The sequence below is a fragment of the Rattus rattus genome, chromosome 5, assembly GCF_011064425.1.
Source record: "Rattus rattus isolate New Zealand chromosome 5, Rrattus_CSIRO_v1, whole genome shotgun sequence".
Taxonomy (NCBI): Eukaryota; Metazoa; Chordata; class Mammalia; order Rodentia; family Muridae; genus Rattus; species Rattus rattus.
This window is the reverse complement of record NC_046158.1, coordinates 95,078,395-95,100,818: the sequence shown is the minus strand read 5'-3', so window position 1 is coordinate 95,100,818 and position 22,424 is coordinate 95,078,395.

Here is a 22,424-nt window from a genome sequence, read left to right as displayed (position 1 = left end):
TTGCTATATAGCCAAGTGTTGTGTGACTTTCCTGGGGAGACATGAATAAGCATTTAGGGCATTGATGAAGAGGGCAAAGAAATGAGTCTAGCCCAAGTCCAGCTTAGTGAACCAGTGCATTTATTGGGGGGTACTTCCAGAAGTATGGTGAGAGGTTGAAGAATGTCCCAGCAAGTCAAAGGAAGCCACATAATCTAAAAGCCCATCCCAGCTTGGGTGATGGTATGTGAAAGAAGCACCTCTGGGGCAGGTTGTGCAGCTTATAGTTAGTTTTCCTCAGACTCTCCTCTGGCCACCAATTGCCACAGAATATATAATCTTTGGAGCAGGAGCCCCAGGGGGAGGACTTGTGAACCTTGTAAGTTTCAGGAACTTCCTGAAACCTATGAGTTTTGTTTACTTCCTGAACCTATTAAGTTTCCTGAATCTTGAGCAGCCCCTCAGAGTGGGAAAATTTCAAGTTAACAGAAGTTGTTATGCAACACTAAAGGATGTCTTTGAACTTCTGATACTTGCCAATGTGTCAAGAGGGCTGGCATTACAGGTGTGCTTCACCATGCATTGCTAACATACCATATTCATCACCCAAAACAGGTGGCATGCTGTGTTAAAGATAGACTCTCTGTGTGTAGACCAGTCTGGCCTAGAACTCACAGAGATCTGCCTGCTTTTGCCTCCTGAGTGCTAGAATTAAACGCGTGTTTTACTAAGCCCACTATATTTAAAACTTTTATTCTCTAAAGTTTTGGTCTGAAAATATTTACATACAGAACTATTTTTATTTCATTTCTTATTCAGCTTTCTTTTTTTAAATAATTTTCTAAAATAGATACTTTCTTGGGAAACAAATTCTATTATCTTAAAATTAGATAAAATAATATAATTATCTCTAATAAATGCATTTTCAGATTTTAGCTGGGGGTGGCAGCTACCATGACAGATAGAATTCTAAAATGGCTTTGTTACCTCTGCCCACTAGCATTGCTCCAGTACATCTAGTCCTTTACACAGCAATAGAGAACTTGGAGACATAGTTATGGTCAATCAGTAGACTATAATATGAGGTAACTTCACTAGGGTTTCTAGTCCTCTGATAAAACATCATGACCAAAAGGAACTTGGGGAGGAAAAGGGTTTATTGCATTTTAGACTTCTAATCATAGTCCATCCCTGAGGAAAGGTAGGTTCAAACATGAGGGGAGGGTGAGAGCAGTAGCTAAGGAGGATCTCTGCTTTTTACAGCTTGTTTAGCCTGTTTTCTTTCACCACCCAGGACCCCCTGCCTAGGGGTGACACCGCCCATAGTGGTCTGGGGCCTCTATCAACCATCAATCAAGAAAATACATCATAGGCTTGTGCACAGGCCAGTTTGTTGGAGTAATTTTCTCAATTGAGTCTCCCTCTTTCAAAACTGATTGTAGCTTGTGTCAAATTGACATAAAACTTGCCACCATATGGGGGGATTAGAGTAAGCCTAACCTGCTCACATTTATATTAAGTCAGAGATTTGTAGCAAAAGAAAAGTGTCACATGCCTGTTGGTCTCTGAATTTGGAAGAAACCAAGGCAAGGACCAGAGGGCAGCCTTTTGGAGTTGTTAGTGCCATGACAGCCTCAAAGGAAACAAACAGGCACCCTCAGGCCTCATCATGAGAACCTCAGCTCTCTCAATTGTATGCCTGAGCCATAAATAAATTCTCTCAGGCTTTAGTTTGATCTTGGGAGTTTGGTATAGGAAAAAGTCCTGGGAATTACAGGTCTTCAGACTATAAAAAAATTGGAAGGGTGTTTTTGTTTCTGTTTTTTGTTTGTTAGTCAGACAGCAATAGAAAACTGATTTTCCTTGTTTCTGGAGTTTTACTGTACTCCCCAACACCACCCAGTGCATTGTATGATTGGTGGAATCATGAGAAAAGGTTTAGAAGGTTTTATTTTTATTTTCATTTTAATTAAAAACATTTCCACTTAGATTTCTATCCCCTCTGTTGGGAACAGTACTGTGGGTGGTACTATTGATAGAGTTCGCCCAGATAGTATTTTTTTCCTAACAGGACTTCTCCATCTAACCCCCCCAACCCCCAACAAAGACCTTTCCATCCCAAATCTGTAGGAAGGCTGGCTTGAGAACCAGTTCTGGCCAGTGAGATATAAGCAGAAATCTATAGGCATAGTTTGATAGTGACTCTTCTTAACAAACAAGTAGTGCTTTGAGTGACAGTTGGTCTGCCTTTGTCTGTGGTGTGAAGGTAGCATTATCTTGTGAGAATGAAGAGTAGGCCAAAGGAGCCACAAGGGTGCTGATTAAGGACTTTAAAATGTCACTGTCTACATCTGCATTCCTTGTAGAGAACTGTATTTTTGTTTGTTTACACTATGGTATATTAATTATGTGACTTTTCTTTTAACCATTATAAACACCTGACATGGGCCAGAGAAATGGCTCACCAGCTTGCTCTGCAAGCCTGAAGACCTAAGTTGGATCTCTAGAAGATATATAAAGGTCATATAAAGGTCAAAGGAGAGAAACAATTCCACAAAGTTGTCCTCTGACTTCCACATGCAGGAGGAGGCATAGAGGACCACGCACATGTCATATACATAGACACACATGCCAGTAATAATAACACCTGATACCTATTACTTACTTTACTTATTAACAAGAAGAGACTTATTGAGCTTACAGTCTGGGAGACAGTTATAGTCAAAGTACAAATGGCTGAGCATAAGATCCTTGGTGAGACTACACCTTCCTTCCACAAGGCCACACCTCTTTAAAAGTACCCACCACCTCCCAGTACAGCCACCCTGGGGACCACAATTTCAATCACAATGGACTTTTGAGGGATCACCTGAACCACACCCAAATCATATCTACAGTTAGTTTTTAATGAACTGTAGCTGACAGCATATCTGACTGACAGATAATTTGGAAAAAATGGAAACAGATGAAAAACTTAAAACGGTAGGTCACGATGGAACTTGAGCACCCAGCTTCCTTAAACTAGAAGCATCAAACATAACAAATACTGAAGTCAATCAGCTGCACATCTATCTTTGTCTACAGATCATGAGTTGACTGGGCTTGCAGTGGTGTGGAAAATGGAAAGAAACATTTAGGGTATTTATGTGTGTTGGATTAATTTAATGGCTGTTAGGAAAACAAAATCCTACAATGAAATGCAAACTTAAGCTAGACAGCTAATCTGTAATCAAAAAGGGGAGAAAGTATGATTTTATTGAGGACGGTCCTTCCCAAGTGTGTATGACCTTTGGCCCGAATGAATGGAATCCCATTCTTTGAAGTCTTGCAGGACTGAAGAAGTGTTTGATAGTCCAAGTTAGGACAAGCAAAGGTGGGTAAGTGGTACTCTTAAGACTGATAAAACCAGAGCTTCCCATCACAAAGCCCTGATTGTGTGAGTTAAATACTGGGGGATTTGGAAGAGTGCAGGGTCTAGCAGGAGGGCGACAAGAATTCTTAGCCTCAAAGATGGTGTCTAGACAAGATCTTTAGCTGTGGTTACTAATGCAGAGAATCGACCAGAAGCAAACACACAGAATCTGCTGAATTTTTGAGAGGCACTTTATTGTGAAAGGTACCTTAAGCCTTGCCAACAATGGCACGCAATTACCCAACCCCAAAGAGAATCCTTGGCTATGCAAACTTGCATCAATATGCAGGGGTTGCTGAAACTAGGAAATAACTTTCTCCTGAATACCTACATCAGACATAGGTGTTGAAAGAGATAAGTAAGGAATATTGTACCTTCCCTGAGGCCATGGGGAGAAAACAGGGAGCTTTTCATAGAAGTTAAACATTGAAAGACTGACCAATCCAGTTTCTCTACTGAGAGGGCAAAAAAGGAATGATTTTTATTTTTATATTTTTCAATATTTTATATTTTGGAAGGAGGTAGCCTGATTCCTCTGAGAAACTTCCAAGTTTAGGAGATGCTGTCTTTGAGTCAGGTATAATGTACGTCCGTCCTGAGCCTGGAATCACAGGAAGGCCAGGAACCTGAGCTGTATAGTGAGATCTATCAATTAAATAAACAAAACAAAATTATATGAATATATATAAATAAAGCCTGAAATTATTTCTGGACCATAAAAGAGGATTGAGCATAGAAGTAGAGATACTAGGCTTTGACTAGGTTATGGAAGTTACATGCAGCTTTGTGCCCACTTCTCTCAGGTGGAAGGGATTATGTCTCTATAAAGTTTGTATATAGGCTATGTATGGATTGCCAAAGGAGTGGCGTATACTATTAGTTGGCTGTTAAAAGTACCAGAGTCAGCTTTCCATGTTTATATAATCCACCTTGGACCTGGGTTTCTTTCAGAGAGAGAGAGAGGGAGGAAGAGAGAGAGAGAGAGAGAGAGAGAGAGAGAGAGAGAGAGAGAGAAGTGAGCAGTGTGTTCAATAGCTACTTTTGTACCATAATGGGAAGTTGAGTAGTAGCAGTGAAAGACACATAGCCTGTCAAGCCAGTACTGTTTTTATCTGACCTATTATAGACAATGTTTACAGCTTCACATCTAAAGAATCATCTGTAGAAACTAGAGTTAAATGGGATAAAAATATTTATTTTTATATTATACTTAATTAAAAAATTATATTTGCTTATTTTGTATGTGTGTGTGTATGTATGTATGTGTGTATATTCACATGTGCCACGGCACATATGTGGAGATCAGAGGACAACCTTCAGGGATTATTTCTCACCTTCCATTATGTGGGTCTTGGGGACTGAACTCAAGCCATCTTGGTTGGTGGCAAGTGCCTTTACTCACTGGGCCGTCACCTGATTTTAAATATTTTGGGAGTTTTGTCCAAATGTACAGAACGTATGAATCATCCACAACCCTTGTCGTCCTCAAATACTGCGAGGTGCAGCCCGAGTCTTGGTTGGAATCTGCAGAGGGCCCTGGAGATATGTGCTGCTAGCAATTTCCCTGAGACTCTTGATAGCTTATCTGACCTTCCATTAAACTGAAACTGAAACTAGTTCCCTGTGAGATTTACTTACTACAGGGGCTTCAGAGAGGCTAGAGGTTGAAAAATACTAAGAGGTCTCTGGAGGTTGTTGAGGGAATCAAAGGTCATAGATGAGAAGATTTTACTGTGGTGAACATGGTGTCAATTCTGGAAAGGAGATCTGGGTCTTAATCAACCTTTCACTTACTATTTGAGACATGATTTTCTCTCTAGCACCGATATCCTGAACTACTCAGCTCTCAGTAGGTCGGGACTTAGTGACACATACCTGTCATAGCAGAACTTGGGAGGATAATGGAGTAAGATCATGGGTTAGAAGCTAACCTGGGCTGTGTAGAAATTCCAATATACTGGGACACTCTACCTCTGACAACTAAAAAGCAACAGCTTGAACATGACTGGGTCAGCTAACCTGGGATACAAACCAACCAACCAACAAACACAACAAAAAATGCCTCAGATTCATCTAGAGGTGGGGCAGAAGCCAGAAATTTAGTGACCTCTGACCTCCCCATCTGCAGGATGTGAGGTGAGGGCTGATGGTTAATTCAGTGAGGAATAAGTCACAGCTCTAAGACTATCATGAAAGGGCAGTTTGTGCTCCAGTACTAGCAAACTATGAAAGGGTTGCTATTAGTCAATGGAGTGGGCCTCAATTAGAAGTTATTTGGTAAAAATATTGCTCACCTGGCTTACCACCTCTCTGGAAAGGCTCAAATGCCAAAGCTGTTTAATTATTTATTCTCTGTAACGCCTGGGGCTCCTGACTTAGCCTTTTCACTCTAGGTGCTAGCCATAAGTACTAGTTAACAAGGGCAAATCTTTGTCCTCAAATGAGTCAGTTTATTATTAAAGGATATATGATTTTAATTGTGTAAAGCTATTATTTGAATGTATGTATTTTAAATTTCATATATGCACACACACACATACACACAAACATATACACACACACACCAGCCACAATCTGCCCTTGGTTTAATTACTATCCACTTTTGAACTTCAGTATTAATAGTTTCATTTACTCGTTTTTCTTTTGTTCATTTCTTCATTCAATACAGAATTTTGAACCAGCTGCATCCCTTAGGCAGCTTTGCCCAGAGCATGGGCATTGACTAGGTCCATGGTGCTAGAGAAACTGCACACAAGTTGGTTATAAGTAAGCAACTAGAGTACTAATGGATGTTGGGTGAGGTATGGTGGTGTACATTTTAATCTCAGAACTCAGGAGGCAGAGGCAGGTGAATCTCTGTGAGTTCAAGACCAGCCTGGTCTACAGAGTGAGCTCCAGAGTAGCCACGGCTACATAGTAACCTGTCAAAAAAAAAAAAAAAATTAAAGAAAACCAGTAAGGCAAAATACTACAAGGTAAGTGGATAGAAAGTAGATAGAATCTGGAGTTCCTATGGATGTCAAGAAAGACCACTGTGCTAAGGAAATATTTAACAGCATAGTTATACACAGTGGTAGATTTCATTATGGCATTTTTATACATGTATATTTTGTTCATACCACCTCCGCTACTCTCTTGTCTTTACCATTCTGTAGAATGTCCTCCCACTTCCTACTTAGCTCCCCCTTGTACTTACATGTTGTGTGTGTGTGTGTGTGTGTGTGTGTGTGTGTGTGTGTGTGTGCATGTGTGTCTCTGACCCAGTAAGTTTCCTTAGGATTGTTTCTAGGTATGTGGTTGGGAGTTTGGTTTTAGAAGCACGAGTGCCTGTTAAGGTAATATTTCAACAAACGTCTGAAGAAAGTGGGAGAAAAGCCATGGTAAGAACCAAGAGAGAGTGTTATAGTCAGTGTTACCTGCTGTGACAGGGGTACGCTGGGTGTGGTCTGGGAACACAAGCAGCCAAGGTAGATTGTGTGAAGAGGGTGGGAGGGGCTAGAGATGAGCCCTTAGGGAGCAAGCGTCCATTTGCTCACTGGCTGCTAGTGAGGGCTTTGAAGATTCACTCCAAGATACACACACACACACACACACACACACACACACACACACACACACAGAGAGAGAGAGAGAGAGAGAGAGAGAGAGAGAGAGAGAGAGAGAAAGACACAGACAGATACAAACACAGACCATGCACACACACACACCATGAAAGTAGAGGAGGGGAGTAGAAGGGGTTTGATGCTTTTTAATCCTAGGGTCTTCTGTAGGTAAAGAAATATGCAATTAAATACAAAACTAAATGCTTACAAAATAATAGCAAATTCAAAGCAAGCCACGAAAGGGACATAGAAGCAGCAGCACGCTTTTACTAATGAAGTTTCCTCCATGTATTGCTTTTCCTCCCTTCAGTAGTAAAAGATAAAAATCTCACTGATTGCTTCTTCACATTATCTGGTAACGCTATTTTGTGTAAGAAGCATAAACATAATTCGATGTCTAATTTATCTGCTTATAACTTGCCCTTTTATTATTGATCAGATGGAACTACGTTAGCCAGTCCTGGTGTTTCAGGCCTGGGATCCCAGCACTTAGAAGTTAGGGAATGTACGATCATGATGTCTAGGCCTTGACTACACCAGACCCCTATCAGAAAGAGAAAAGAAACCAGAAAAAAAAAATTCCTTCAATTTTACAACTTAAAATTGTTTATTTTGTGAACAGTTTGGAGGATTGTGTTCAATCTGCGAAAGCTCTTCTCAGATGTCTCTTTCATGTAAACTACAGGATGACGTATAAGCCACGTGTGGCTGCACACGCTTGTGAACTACTGCTGAAGATGCTGGTACAGGAAGATCACTGTGAATTTGAAGGCAGCCTGGACTTCATCCTAAGGTTTTTTTGTCTCAAAAATGAGAAACAAAACAAACAGCCAAACGAAATTTTGTAAAATTCCCACAGTGCAACTTTTCTTTTATTCATTTACAACCTGTTTCTTTCCTATCAGGTACATAGTCCTGGCCCGTTGAAGACAAATTCCTGTATTGTGACCTCTGGCCTTAAGCTTGAATGTCACAAAGTAAGTTGGCACACACGGTGGTAGAGACACTCCCAGAATTCATCTCTTCACCAGTGAAAGCGGCCTCTGTAGCAGCGTTCCTCAACCTGTGGGTCATGGCCCCCCTTGTGGCTTGAATGACCTTTCAACCTAAGACCATCCTACATATCAGATATTTACATTACAATTCATAACGGTAGCAAAGTTACAGTTATGAAGTAGCAACAAAAATAATTTCATGGTTGGGGGGCCACCTCAGCCCGAGGCCCTACATATTAAAGAGTCCGCAGCATTAGGAAGGTTGAGAATCACTGCCTTGGAGGAACTGAGTCACAACCACTGACCCAAACTTCGAGTTTGTTTGATTTAAATGCCTTCACTGGGCTCAAAGGACACTATTGGCTCTAGCACTCCAGGCGAGGGCCCCGTGGAGAGTCTATTGTGAAGAACTAAGGATACACACAGGGAGTAGAGAGTGTGGGGAGGCCGAAGGGCCTGCTCCAAAGGGAAAGTCAAACACAGATGGGATGCATTCTGCGAGTTCCAGGAAAACTGACTGTGTGAGCCACAGAGGCTACTGATGCATTTCCTGCTAAGTCATGCCCACCCACTTCATGTGCGTTTCCGTTGCTAATGATAGCCAATTCAGCAGCTGTAGTGTGCTTTTCAGCTTTCGGTCCTGCTGGGAGTGTTTAGGGTTCAAATGTCACCAACAATACCTTCATTGCTTCTCTTCCGGCTTGGTGCTGTATGGCCAGACAGCTGTCCTTCACTCACGCTTACATTGGGAAGTTTCTGCTCGACCCTTCTTATTACTTACAACGTTTTTTTTGGGGGGGTGGGGTGGGAGGGGGAGGGCATAGCTTCGGCTTCCAGAACGAGGCAGGAGGAATTAAAATTTGAAGCCACCCTGCTTCAATAAATGTGTACATGCTCTCTGGCGCCTGGCAATATCACTTCGACTTGTTAAATATTCCCTTGCCCTGTGAAGAACTGTTTGACTCATCTCTTCAAGGTCTTTATTGCTTAATAACTTTGCCCCATGTATTTGGGAGTTAACGTTATATCAGTGTCTTGAACCAGGAATTAGCAAACCTTGCTTGTAAAAGGGTCATGCAGTGCACAGCCAGGCTTGGTGGGCCAGATGGATTCTGTCAGAACTACATAGCAAGACTGTTGTGTGGCCGAAGTGGCCACAGTCAACTCTGTAAACAAATTGACAGGCTGAGTTCCAATAGAATTATATTTACACAAGCAGACCCTGGACCACATTTGGCCCACAAGTTGTAGTTGGCTAAGCCCTGCTTTACAGTTGTCTCCTAGCTCTCTGTCTCAACCCTCACGTGCAGCACCCATAAGTTGGGAATCTCTGTATTCATAGCGATGAGCCTGATGTACCCCCCCCCGATTACCACGGGACACCTCTGTAAGGGCCAAGTGGGATGTTAGTTATGGAAATCAGTCATCACGTTTAAAGCCGCATATACCTGCAAACTTCTCTTTCTTCCTTATGAAATGACAATGCATCTTATCTTTCCTTGTTCTCAAAATTCACATACAGGCAAACACAGGAGGAAATTATAATGACTTTTGCTATCATATCTATGACTTCGGGCCTCGGATTGAATATTGGCTCCCTATGGCATCTGAAATCTAGTAAATCCTGTGATAGCAGTGAGTCTTGTTAGCTTTTAGTTTAGAGAGAGGGGATAACCTACTACAGTCTTGAAAGGTCCTGAAAAGACAGATAGGAAATGTCAGGGCATTTACTGAGGTCTAGAGGAACTGCATAGAAGAAAACGTGTCTTTTACTGCAGGGGCTTGGCTGGTGCTGGGTAAGGACCATGACGTAGTGGCTTAGGATTGATGGACACGGTGTGGTAAGATGCTAAAGAGACGTTCAGAGAGAGTCTTGCAGTGTATCCTATCATAGTTGCTACCGAGGAGTCCATGGGTTCTCCATGAAGTTGCTGACCTGCAAAATCCTTTGTAACTTTTGGTTTTATGGCCAAACTTTCTGAAATAGTAAAGCTACACGGAGAACACGTTGGAATAGTAAAGTCGTGTCCCAGGTAGTAAGCTGTGCAGAAGGAGAGTCAATGGCCTCACACATGTGTGCAAACATGTACATATGTGAACCCCTTCTCCTGCTTTTGTGTTCTATGTATCCCATAGCCCTCTATTTAGGTTTCTTCCTCTCCCTCATAGTCATAAAAAATTTTACAACATGTGCTTTACACCCATATAGTGATGTACACCCCCCTCATATGTGTGTGTGTGTATGTGTGTGTGTGTGTGTGTGTGTGTGTGTGTGTGTGTGTGTAAGTTTGAACCTAGGTTCTACATGGAAGAGAAAACATGTAACATTATTAGTCTTTTTGAGTCTGGCTTATTTTGCTTAGCATAAAAGTTTTAAATTCCATCTATATCCTGAAAAATGTCATAATTTTACCTTTCGTTGCACCTGTGTATGCAATGCGTCTTTATCAATTCACCTGTCGTTGGACACCCAGGCTGGCTCCATTTCCCAGTTATCTTGAGTAGCACAGCAGTAGATGTTGATCCTGAAACACGTCAGTGGTGTGTTGAGTTAAAGTTCTTTCAGTATGTTTCAGGACTGGTTCAGCTATATTGTATGGGAGTTCTGGTTTCAGTTTTTATTTGAGGAGCCTCCATATTGATTTCCATAGTGGTAGATCTGGGTTTGAGAATGCTACTTTATGAAAAAGAAATTGTTTTAAGACACAGTCTCATGGAGGCCAGGCTGGCACTGAACTTGCTACTTAGCTAAAAATTACCTTGACCTCTCCTTATCCTTTTGCCTTTACCTCCAAGAGTGCTGGTATTCCAGGTAGGTGCCAAAAGGAGTGCTCGAAGATTGAATCCAGAGCTTCAGTCATGCTAGAAAGCATTATACCAACCAAGGTATGGCCACATCACTGAGAGTGTTACCTTCTTAATTTAATATAATAAGCATTCATGGGAGGGAAAATAATATATACATAATAAATTAGAAGAAATATCACTGTCTTAATTACAAAGTGAAATTCCAAAGAAATAGACATGATAGTCAGAAAATTCATAGACACAGGAAACTGATATTTATTAAAAGTAAGAATTTCTAGGACTAGAGAGAAGGCTCAGCTGTGAGGAGCACTTGTCCCCAGCATACACACGGTGACATATGTAACTCCAGTGCCAGGACATCTGATATCCTCTGTCTTCTTTTGGTGCTTCTCACACATGATACACATACAAGCATGCAGGTGAAAAACGCATATACCATTTTTAAAATTTAAAAAGAAAAATAGCAATGTCTTGCCTTAGAAAGGTATAGTAGACAAACCAAGGGAAAAGACAGAAAGACAAAACTATATTAGGAGGCTGTTGTCTGTTTTATGGGAAATTGTTGTAGGCCACCGAAGTTTGGGGAAAAATATTTATCTCAAATCTTAGTTGTTTTCATTGCTGTGGTATTGCAGAAAATTTAGCCCACTATCAGCTAGAAGAATGGTCTTCAAGACTGTCCTCATTTCTGATACAATCAAAAGTTCAATGGGTTCCCTAAACTATCCTTAATTTCACCAGTTAGTTAGAAACACTCCTTAAAGCCAGAAAGCTTGTCCGCCCATAGTGATCCTTGTTTTCTGGGAAGGAGTCAGATTTAACATAAGCCAAGAAAAGAAGCAAACATGATTTAATATAGAAGTCACCAACAAGGAGCTCCCATGATCGTCACCCTTTACACATGGGTGGACTCAGTGGGTATCAGTGTGGGACAATATTCATAGAGCACTATTAAAAAGAGAGGCCCAGGTCCAGTAGTTAAGAGCACTGATTGCTTTTTCAGAGGTCCTGACTTCAATTTCCAGCAACCACATGGTGGCTCACAACCATCTGTAATGGGATCTGATGCCCTCTTCTGGTGTGTCTGAAGAGAGTGACAGTGTACTCATATACATATAATAAATAAATAAATCTAAAGAAGAGAAGGAGGAGGAGGAGGAACAGGAGGAGGAACAGGAGGAGGAACAGGAGGAGGAACAGGAGGAGGAATAGGAAGAGGAAGAAGAGAAGCTAAGCGTAATCTTCATTCCAAGAGACTTCTTTTTCTTTTTAAATTGGATCTCCATTATGTAGTCTTGATGGCTCAATTACTCTTCCAGGTTGACTGACAATATGACACGAAATCCCCACGGTTCCACAAATTTGACTGAAATATTCTAAATGTTTGTGTAGACGTTTTGGATGCAAATAGATCTTACACAGGTTTGGCATAGACATATCAACTCACTTCTATTATTCTTCAAATTAAAATGAATTGTTCTTAATGCAAGTTAGAAAACTAATAAAGAAAACTGAGTTATCAAAGGGTGGGACCAGATGAAACCTTAGCTCTGTTTCACTGACTCCATCAGTCCTGCATGTGTCAATCCATCTTCCCAAAAGAACAGACATGGTCTAAGTCAAAATTGTAGATCTAGGACCTGGGAAGGTAGCTCAGTTGATAGAGTGCTTGCTATGCAATTATATCAACCTGAAGCTGACTACCATGTAGAGCAACCTGGGGGTGATAGTTCATGATTGGAATCCCATTCACTGGGAAGGTAGAGAGAGGTGGATCTCTGAGGTCAAGCCAACAGTCCAAACCTGTGAGAGATCCTGTCTAAAAACGGAGGTGGACGGCTCCTCTGAGGAATGACACTTGAGCTTGTCCTCTGGCCTCCACATGCACACACACACAGACACACAGACACACACACAGACACACACACAGACACACAGACACACACAGACACACACACACACACACACACACACACACACACACACACACACACCACACACACACACACACACCCCACCCCAGCGATCTCCCCCATACAGTCAGAGGGTTTTTTTTTTTTTTTTTGGAACCAAAGTTATTTGAAATTAGGACCATGTTGTTGACTCCTAGTAAGAAAACCTTTATGCCCCTTTGATTAATTAAATTTTGGTGTAGAATCTGGGATATTTTTTCAGATCCGAATGTTAAAATCTATTTAGAAGACAGCTACTCAACTGTTTGAACATTTTTCTGATTACCTGAGTTACGTATACTGCTAAAGGAGTCAGATGGATTTCATGGTGTTGATAGAAGCAGCTTATGCCTGAATGTGAACACTAGATATACATCTCCAGTCCTTCAAAAATCCCCCCCCCTTTTCTTGCAGACTACTTGTTTTCTTCAGAAAGCTGCTAAATTTGTGTTGCTCAGATTCAAACCTAGAATCTAGATTTCAGCTGCTTTCTCCCTCCTCTCCCCTCTAAAGTTTAGTCAGTTTCTTTTCAGTTTCTGTGTGTTGGTTAAACTTGTTGGCTGGTAAAGATGGTGTAAGGAGGGGGTGGAACTGGTTCTTGTGTTGCAAAAGCTTATGCCTTGGGCTAGATGGGCTATGGTCACATTCGTAGAAGCAGCATCAGCCTGGGCACAGCAAGGCAAACTTACTTGATCTTTCAGTGGATGGAAGTGATTTGCCACTCCAACCTTTTCTTCTGTACTTTCTAGCTTGGCCTGAGCTATCTCATGAGCACTGGGAAATCAGATGCATTAACTGGGGATATGTTTTTGAAGTGCAAAATACACTTACCCCCAGAAGAGTTTTAGTAGCTCAGGACACCTTTAGTTTGGTTATTGCTTTTGTATATTTTACTGATATCAGCTGCAGTGAAGAGAAAATTCTGAAGGAACAGACCTGGTGGTTTTTTTTTCTTCAGGGATTAGTTTCAGGGTGATATAGCACAGGTCTTCAATAACGTGGACCAAAACAGGAGAAGAAGGAGGAGGGCTAAGACATGTCAGGCCTATCACTTTCTGCTTGTCATGGCTCTGAACTATAAATGAAATGGCGTATTTGCCAGGCATGGAGGCACATTTCTCTGATCCTAGAACTTGGGAGACAGTGGTAGGTGGCTTGTCACATCAAGTTCAGCCAGAGTTTATATGCACATTTCAGATGTATGAGACCTGTAATTAATTTTTTTAATTAATCTTAATAATTGATAAAATATTTACAAGGTTGACACTCATGTCCTTTCAACTACTGAGACAAATATAAATCAAGAAAGAGCCAAAATATAAAAATCCATTGCATGCGTGAGGAAATAGAAGCTCTGCTTCTATTTATTCTTGAATTAAAGTGATCTTAGAAATTCAGGGCGTACAGAGAATCATCAGGGGCCTCAGCTGACGGAATGTCTTTAGCCATCCGCGGCCCGTCTCTGCTCTCCCTGAGTGGGACATCCGTGCAGCTCCATCAGTTTTGTTCCATTCTTGCATCCACTACCCCATGGATAGGAGCACCACCACACACCCGTATCCCTTTTACTAGCCACACACAAAATAAGTAAAACCTAAACAGACAGAGCAACCCCGCAGTGTGCAGGCCGACGTAACGCTGACTTTTACTATAATCGCGAGTAACAGGTAACTGGTGAAATAGTTAGATTTCATTTCTCTCAGATGAAGTCTTGAGAACAAATTTTTATTTTGTAAGTACAGAATACTCCTCCTGAACTAACTATACATCAGCTAATCAATATCTATGATGACCGGGGTTAGACAGCCAAGCTGTAGCTAGAAATATCAATGGAAGGACACTCAAAAAGTTATGAGAATTTGTCATTAATGGTAGCTGGTACTGTAACTTATCCATCATGGGAGAACTGTGAGATCAGTCATTATTTACTTAACAAGGAGGATCTAAATTCTTTCTTGCCTTTTACTTTGTAGGTCATGCAAAGAGCTGGGACCTTGTGCCATCTCAAGCTCCTGCGATGCCTACTGCAGCTCTTAACACTGAGCCCTAATACTGACAAGGGGAAAGAAGGGGGTCTGTTATTATTCGGTGTCTTTATATTAGGCAGAAAACCATTTCAGATATATCTGTCTGTCCCACAGGACATATGAGATCACACAGGAACTGCGACTTGAATATTAAGAAACTGGTTACCAAAGGGAAGAGAATGGATTTCACTTCAGAAACTCAATCCTCATCTACTACTGCCCACATGAAAATGGACTATCTGTCAGCCTAGAAGGGAAGAGGAGATGCTTCAGAGCAAGAAGTCAGTAACACCTGCTACAGGGGCATTCTCTCAAGGAAAAGATGGGAGAAAAGCAAATATCCAGTGGTCTTTAGTAAAATAGGGATTTTATTTTGACTTCACATATGGAATACTTATGCACCATGCATTACTGTAATGGATTCTTTAACTCATAAACACACACCTGCTGATGCAGTTGTTGCTGTGGCAAAATCAAAAAATATGGTCATGTTATAGTGTGAGCCCCCCAAAAGCAGAGGCTATGCTTTCCTTCAGGAATGGGGTTATTGTGGATCCCATAGCATTGTGTTCTCTGTATTTGTCCACCAATGACTTGTTTTATCCAGGCAAGACATTGCATGTGGCCTTTTCAAACTTGTTTCTAAGTTGTACTACTTCGCTTCAAAGTCTGTGTTGCTTTCTTCAGAAATCACTGATATCACTGGCATACTCTGAAGCCTTCAGCATGGATTGAGACCCTCACCTTGAACCCATCTGGAGTCTGTCTACGGGCTGACAAAAGTTCTTGTCTGGCAGGGAGTCACTGCCAGAGTCTCCTAACAACCAAGGATTTGGCAACCTATTAATTAAAAATTGTGTCCTATCTAACTTTATTTGAAGATACCAAGAAAATAAAACTCATTCTATAGTTGATTCACCCCTCGTTCTATGTTTTATGATTTCTCTTAATATTATAAACCTTCCTTGTAGTTTTATAGACTTCAAGTTGGTTAAGCACAGAGACAACTTGAGCTTCCTTTTATGGAGTATCTACTGATCTGTCCAGTCTACTGCCTTACCATTTTCATGATGAAACACCATGACCAAAGCAACTAGGGGAGGAAAGGGTTTATTTGGCTTACTCTCCCACATCACTGTTCATCATCAAAGGAAGACAGGACAAGAACTCAAGCAGATCAGGAACCTGGAGTCGGGGGCTCCATGGAGGCATGTTGCTTACTGGCTTGATTTCCCTGACTTGCTTAGTTTGTGTTCTTATAGAATCCAAGACCACCAGCCCAGGTCCTCCCTCATTCCTCACTAATCAAGAAAATGTGCTACAGGCTTGTGTCAGTCCCATCCTATGGAGATATTTTCTCATTCGAGGATTTCCTTTCTCAGGTGATTTTAGATAGTGTCAAATTGACATAAAACTAGCCAGCACACTTATATAAGGCATACATCTGTATATCTCCCACCTACCCATGCCTTCAGAAGAATGAGAATGTTGTCTAGAAAAAGCAGCTCTAACCCAACACTAGCAGGATAGGCTTTGCCATAATTTCATATCCCATTGTTTTAAAAAATAAGGACCCAGTCCTCCTAGTTCTTAACACTGACCATTGTAGTGGCGCAACCATTTTCTAAGTCCATTCCTCTACCATATTATTATGTGTTATACTGCCAATAAACATCTAGTTTAGTTATCCTGGATTCGACTACTTCAAGCCATTGCCAAGAGAACTTCTCTGGTTTCCCAAGAAAAAGTACATCTTTGAGTTGATCTTCCAGGATCCTGGGCATCCTGGGAGTGAACCAACTGTAGAATGAGTTTTATTTTCTTGGTATCTTCAAATAAAGTTAGATAGGACACAATTTTTAATTAATAGGTTACCAGATCCTTGGTTGTTAGGAGACTCTGGCAGTGACTCCCTGCCAGACAAGAACTTTTGTCAGCCTGTAGACAGACTCCAGATGGGTTCAAGGCGAGGGTCTTGATCCATGCTGAAGGCTTCAGAGTATGCCAGTGATATCAATAATTTCTGAAGAAAGCAACACAGATTGAAGCGAAGTAGTACAACTTAGAAACAAGTTTGAAAAGGCCACATGCGATGTGTTGCCTGGATAAAACAAGTCATTGGTGGACAAATACAGAGAACACTATGCTATGGGATCCACAATAACCCCATTCCTGAAGGAAGGCATAGCCTCTGCTTTTGGGGGGCACCCTGCTCCTATAATCCTAGAGTGGGGAGACAGGTAGGAGGCACCCAGTAGTTCACTGGCCACCCAGTCTAGGTAGTCAGTGAGCTCTAGGATCAGTGAGAGACCCTGGGTCAAAAAATTGGAGAGCAATCAAGGAAGCTACTCAGTGCTGACCTCTGGCCTGGCTGTGGTGTGTTGCTTGTAAAGGTCCGCTTCATCCTGTGGGAGTCCCGACTTCTCTTTCAAGTTCCTGATCTCATCCACAGAATGAATTCCATGTCAAATCTCTACTTCCAATTTCCCTCTCTGCCATTTGCATCCAGGGAGATCATGTTTCAGTCGGGAAACCTCCATCTTCACTATCAGTAATAATCTAGCTGTATGTGACCCTAGTGGGAGTGTGTTGGAGGCCCAGAGTTTTGCTTGTGAAGAGCTATGTCAGGCTTGGGAAAACCATCAGGGCAGTAGACAGTTCAGGGCCTAGAAGGGAGAATGTGGGCCAGACTATAACAGGAAAGCATGTGGGTAGATACACCCAGGGGCCTCTGAGAATTCTTTTCATTGAAGACTTTGGATGGAATTCCACACTTACCAAGTGTCAACTATGTGACCTGTGACCTTGGATATGTAACAACATGATTACTCTTGAGATCTAAATTTCCTTCTTCCTTCCTTCCTTCCTTCCTTTCTTCCTTCCTTCCTTCCTTCCCTTTCTATTTCTTTCTTTCTTTTACTCTTTCTTTCCTCCTCCTTGTCTTCATCCTTCTCCTCCCCCTTCTGCTCTCACCTCCTCCTCCCCATCTGCCCCCACTTCCCCCTCTTCCTCTTTGTTCTTCCTTAAGCCAGGGATGTGGAAAACGGCATGATCCAAATAATTTCTGGTGATGGTAACCATCTGTCTTGATTGCTTCTTTAGTTACATTTGTAAGATACAACACCATGCAATACTTTTCAGGGGTGAAAGTGAGGTTTGGGAAGGTAGAAATATATGCACAGAGGTTAATATACTGTATGTGGGATGTTGTTTAGTGCAGAAAGCTACTACTGACTCAAAGCTGATACAGCTACTGGCCATGTTACTGCCAGCTAGGTTCTATCTAGCCGAGGGTTACCTGGCTTTGGGTAGTTTTACAGAATTGTAAAGTTTTAAAATTAAATGTCAAAAAAATTTAAAATCCAAATCAGTCTCTCTCTCTCTCTCTCTCTCTCTCTCTCTCTCTCTCTCTCTCTCTCTCACACACACACACACACACACACACACATGAATGAATACTAAAGCACACACACCTCTTGTAATACAGAATCTTGATAAAAAATAGGTTTACATTCTTTTAGGCTAAAATCCAGGTGGAGCCAAACAGTGCCTCTTCGGGCACAGCTTATATTCTCTAGATATTATCACTTTGTCAGCAAGCCACCAAAGATTATTTTAGTAGCGGCGAGGAAAGATGCAACCCAGCAGTGCCTCTAGTAGTTCTTGGGGTTAAATATGCCATATCTCTGACCATGTTGCAGAAACAAAAAGTCAGAGTAAACGAAGTGAGTTTATTAAGTAGACATGGGAGATAAATGTAAGGGAGGAGGGAGAGATTGAGAAACTTTCTTACACACCTTCACGTTGCTATGTGTTTGACTCTGAGGTGAAGATTTCTTGCTGAAAAGCCATTTCTTGTACCAAGGTTTAAAGATTAAGCAAAGTTTAAAATTAAGTTAAATGTATGTGAACTTGCTTACTTATTTCTGCTATCTTGAAGAGTTTCCTTTTGTGAATGAGCTTGTAAGGTGTTTTTATGGGGGCATTGCTTGGATTTACAACAGAGAGGAGTACAGTGTATTAGGAGTAACTTTTCTCTATACTGTGACAAAAATCCTTTACAAAAGCCACTCAAGAAAGGAGGAAGGATTTATTCTAGTTCACTGTTTAAAGAATAGTCCAACTCTGTGCTGGAGGGAGCATATCTGAGAGAGAGAGAGAGAGAGAGAGAGAGAGAGAGAGAGAGAGAGAGAGAGAGAGAGAGAGAGAGAGGCTATGTTTTCATTTCATTTCCTCTCTCAGGCCTGACTCTCCCATGGGACTGTATCACACATAGTAGGGTGTATCTTCTTTCCGGGTTAAATGCTTCTGGAAACATCCTCACAGGCATGCCCAGAGGGTTACTTTCTGCATAAATCAAGATCCTGTTAAGTTGACAACAGCAAATTATCATGATATATGGTTACACTCAAGACCACAAATATTCTGGCCCTAAATAAAAACAATTTATTTTATTTTCACATATCTTTGTTGGGGATGGCCTTATTTCCATAAACAACGTAGTTTTTTTAATATCGTGTATTTAAAAAGAATATCGTGTTGAAGATCTTGCCTCCAGATTAGATTTCACCACGTCTTCTTTCCCGAGTCCTGTCCCTTAATGTTTCCCCAACTGAGCTGGTTGGTTTTTTGTCAACCCTATACAAGCTATGTTCATTTGAAAAGAGGAAACCCCATTGAAGAAATTGACCTGTAGGAAGGCTGTTCAGCACTTTCTTTATTAATGACTGATGGGAAGGGCCTAGCCCACTGAAGGCGTTGGTACTCTGGGGCTCATGTGGTCTGAACAAATAACAACCTGAGATAGTGATGAGAATGAGCCAGTAACCAGTCTACTCTAGGGTCTCTGCTTCGTTCCGTTCTAATCCTTAGGTTCTGGCCTTGAGTTCTTGCCCCCTCATGATGGAACGTAATCTGTGAGATGAAATAAGCTCTTTCCTTTCCTTTCCTTTCCTTTCCTTTCCTTTCCTTTCCTTTCCTTTCCTTTCCTTTCCTTTCCTTTCCTTTCCTTTCCTTTCCTTCCCTTTCCTTTCCTTTCCTTTCCTTCCCTTCCCTTCTTCCCTTCCCTTCCCTTCCCTTCCCTTCCCTTCCCTTCCCTTCCCTTCCCTTTCCTTTCCTTTCCTTTCCTTTCCTGTAGCTTTTGATTGGTGTTTTTATCACAGACCTAGAAAGCCAGACCAAGGCATTGTCCTCCTGTCCTGCCTCAGCTTGGTGTGTACTGGGCTCCATTGGTAGCTGAGTTTGTTATTTCTCGTCTAATAGTCAACAGGCTCAAGAGTATTAGAGTCAAATGCTAACCCTTGGAATGGTACAGGTTCCCGTCTTTGCTTTTGGCAGGCCAGGTTTGCCACTCCTTCTCAACAGCAAACATCTGCCTAGACGACCCAGGTTGGAACGCTAGGGACCTGGTGGTGGAGAACCCACCAGAAGTGCAAAGCAGCCTTTGTCTAGGATAACATGCTTGCTCCTATATAGTCATGGAGTCACCGTGAAGGAAAAAGATTTTTTGAAATGAAATTTTGTTTTATATTTTTAAAGTAGGCTAAGTGGGTAAAAAACATTTGTTTTGAAACCTGGCAAGCCTGGATTTAATCTCTGGAGACCACATAAAGACAGAAGGGAAAAACCAACTTCACAAAGTTGTTCTCTGACTTCCACATGCACACTAAATAAATAGATAAAAAGAATGGATTTGAAAACTAGCATAGTAATAGGTTTTGTTTTGGAATTTGCATATTCTTTATTCTTATTGCTCCCCTCCCCCATACCCCATCATAACCCTGCCTCCTCAGGTCCATATACACATAAAATATATGGCTAAATCATGACAGAAAAATGGAAGGAACTGGAAATCATCATTAAGTTAAATCATACCCAGGCACAATATGTGATCTCTAATATGCAGATCTGAGATTTAAACTTTATATATTTGTGAATTTTAAAAGATTATCATCATTGGCGGCGGCGTCATCATCACATCGTTGTTGTTATTGTTGTGTGTATGTTACACGTGTGAGTGGGGCCAGAAGGGGGCGCCAAAGCTGGGAACGAAACTCAGAGTCTACTTAAGATCAGTAAGCCCTTTGCACTGCTGACACCCAACCCCCATTTCTCCAAATTCTTCTCTTTCTTCCTCTTCTTCTTCTCCTCTTCCCCCTCCTCCTTTTTCCTCTCTTCCTGGTCCTGTTCCTTGATGTCCTCCTCATTCTTGTTCTCGTCCTCCTCCTCCTCGTCTTTTATTCTTTCTTCTTCCTTTTCTTCTTCTTCCTCCTCCTCCCCCTCCTTCTTCTTCCTTCCCCCTCCTCCTTCTTCTTTCTTCAAGGCAGTCTCACTCTGTAGCCCAGGCTGGCTCTTAATTCATGGCTTTTCTGGACTCTGCCTCTTCAGTGAAGAATTAAAGGTGCAAACATTTTTAACGAACACGGTTTCTGGAGCCTGTCAGGTAACATTACCACCTGGAATGGCCACTCTCCTTCTCAGGTTGGTCTTGGGGTATAGCTGCCCATCCTGATTCCAACCTGAGCCTGAGGTCAGCAAAGCTTGGTAGGGACCACAGACATTTAGATATAGAATAAGGAAGGCACATGAGATCAGAAAGAAGGAGGGAGTAGAACCTCTTTCCTTTTCTCCCGGAAGTGGAGTCATTGCCACATGTATGAAGTGCGATATCCCAACAACCCCATGTCTAGGACTGGTGTATTGCCATATCCCGGGTGTTTGTTTTGGCTGTTGGAGGAAGTACTGACAAAGGAAAGTGCATGCACAGACATAATTTTTGAAGCAGCCAGCTTGGACAGGAACAGTGAAGGGGAACTGGGTTCCCCATTCCAGACGCTGTTGGGCACCTGCATCCTGGAGGCGTTGGGGAAGGTTAGACCTCAGAGGGCTGAGCTGCAGCTGAGACTTGCAAGCTCTGCTAGATTCCTTCCCTGCCATTTTTCCCTCCCTCCATTTCCTTGCTCTGTGTCAAACACTAGGGAAATGAGTTTTTCTAATGAAAAGATAGTCTGAGCCAAGGAAATGGCCCTTTCTATTTTTAAAAAGAGGTTCAGTCCAGCCCGTGTGTGTTATTTGGTTGATGATTTAGTCTCTGAGAGCCCCCAAAAGTCCAAGTTAGTTGACCTTCCTGTGGAGTTCCTAACCCCTCCAAGGGCCTCAATTCTTCCCTCAACTCTTCTATTGTAGTCCCTGAGCTCTAGCCAGTGTTTGGTTTTGGCTGTGGGTCTCTGCATCTGTTTCAGTCAGCTGCTGGGTGGAGCCTCTCAGAGGACAGCCATGCTAGGCTCCTGTCTGCAAGCATAACAGAGTATCATTCATAGTGTCGGGATTGGTGCTCCCTCATGGGATGAGTCTTAAGTTGGGCTATTTATTGGTTGGCCGCTCATCTTTGTCCCTACATTTCTTGTAGATAGGATACATTTTGGATCAAAAGTTTTGTGGGTGGGTTGTTGTCCCTATGGCTCCGATGGGGTTCCTGCCTGGTTACAGGAGGTAGCCTGAAATTAGGTTCTGCATCCCCATTGCTGTGTCAGCTAAGGTTACCCCCACCGATTCCTAGGGAGCCTCCCAACTCATAGGTCTCTGGCATGACCTTGAGATGTCCCCACCCCACCAGCTGCAGAATGCCATTTATTCTCCTGTCCCTCTGG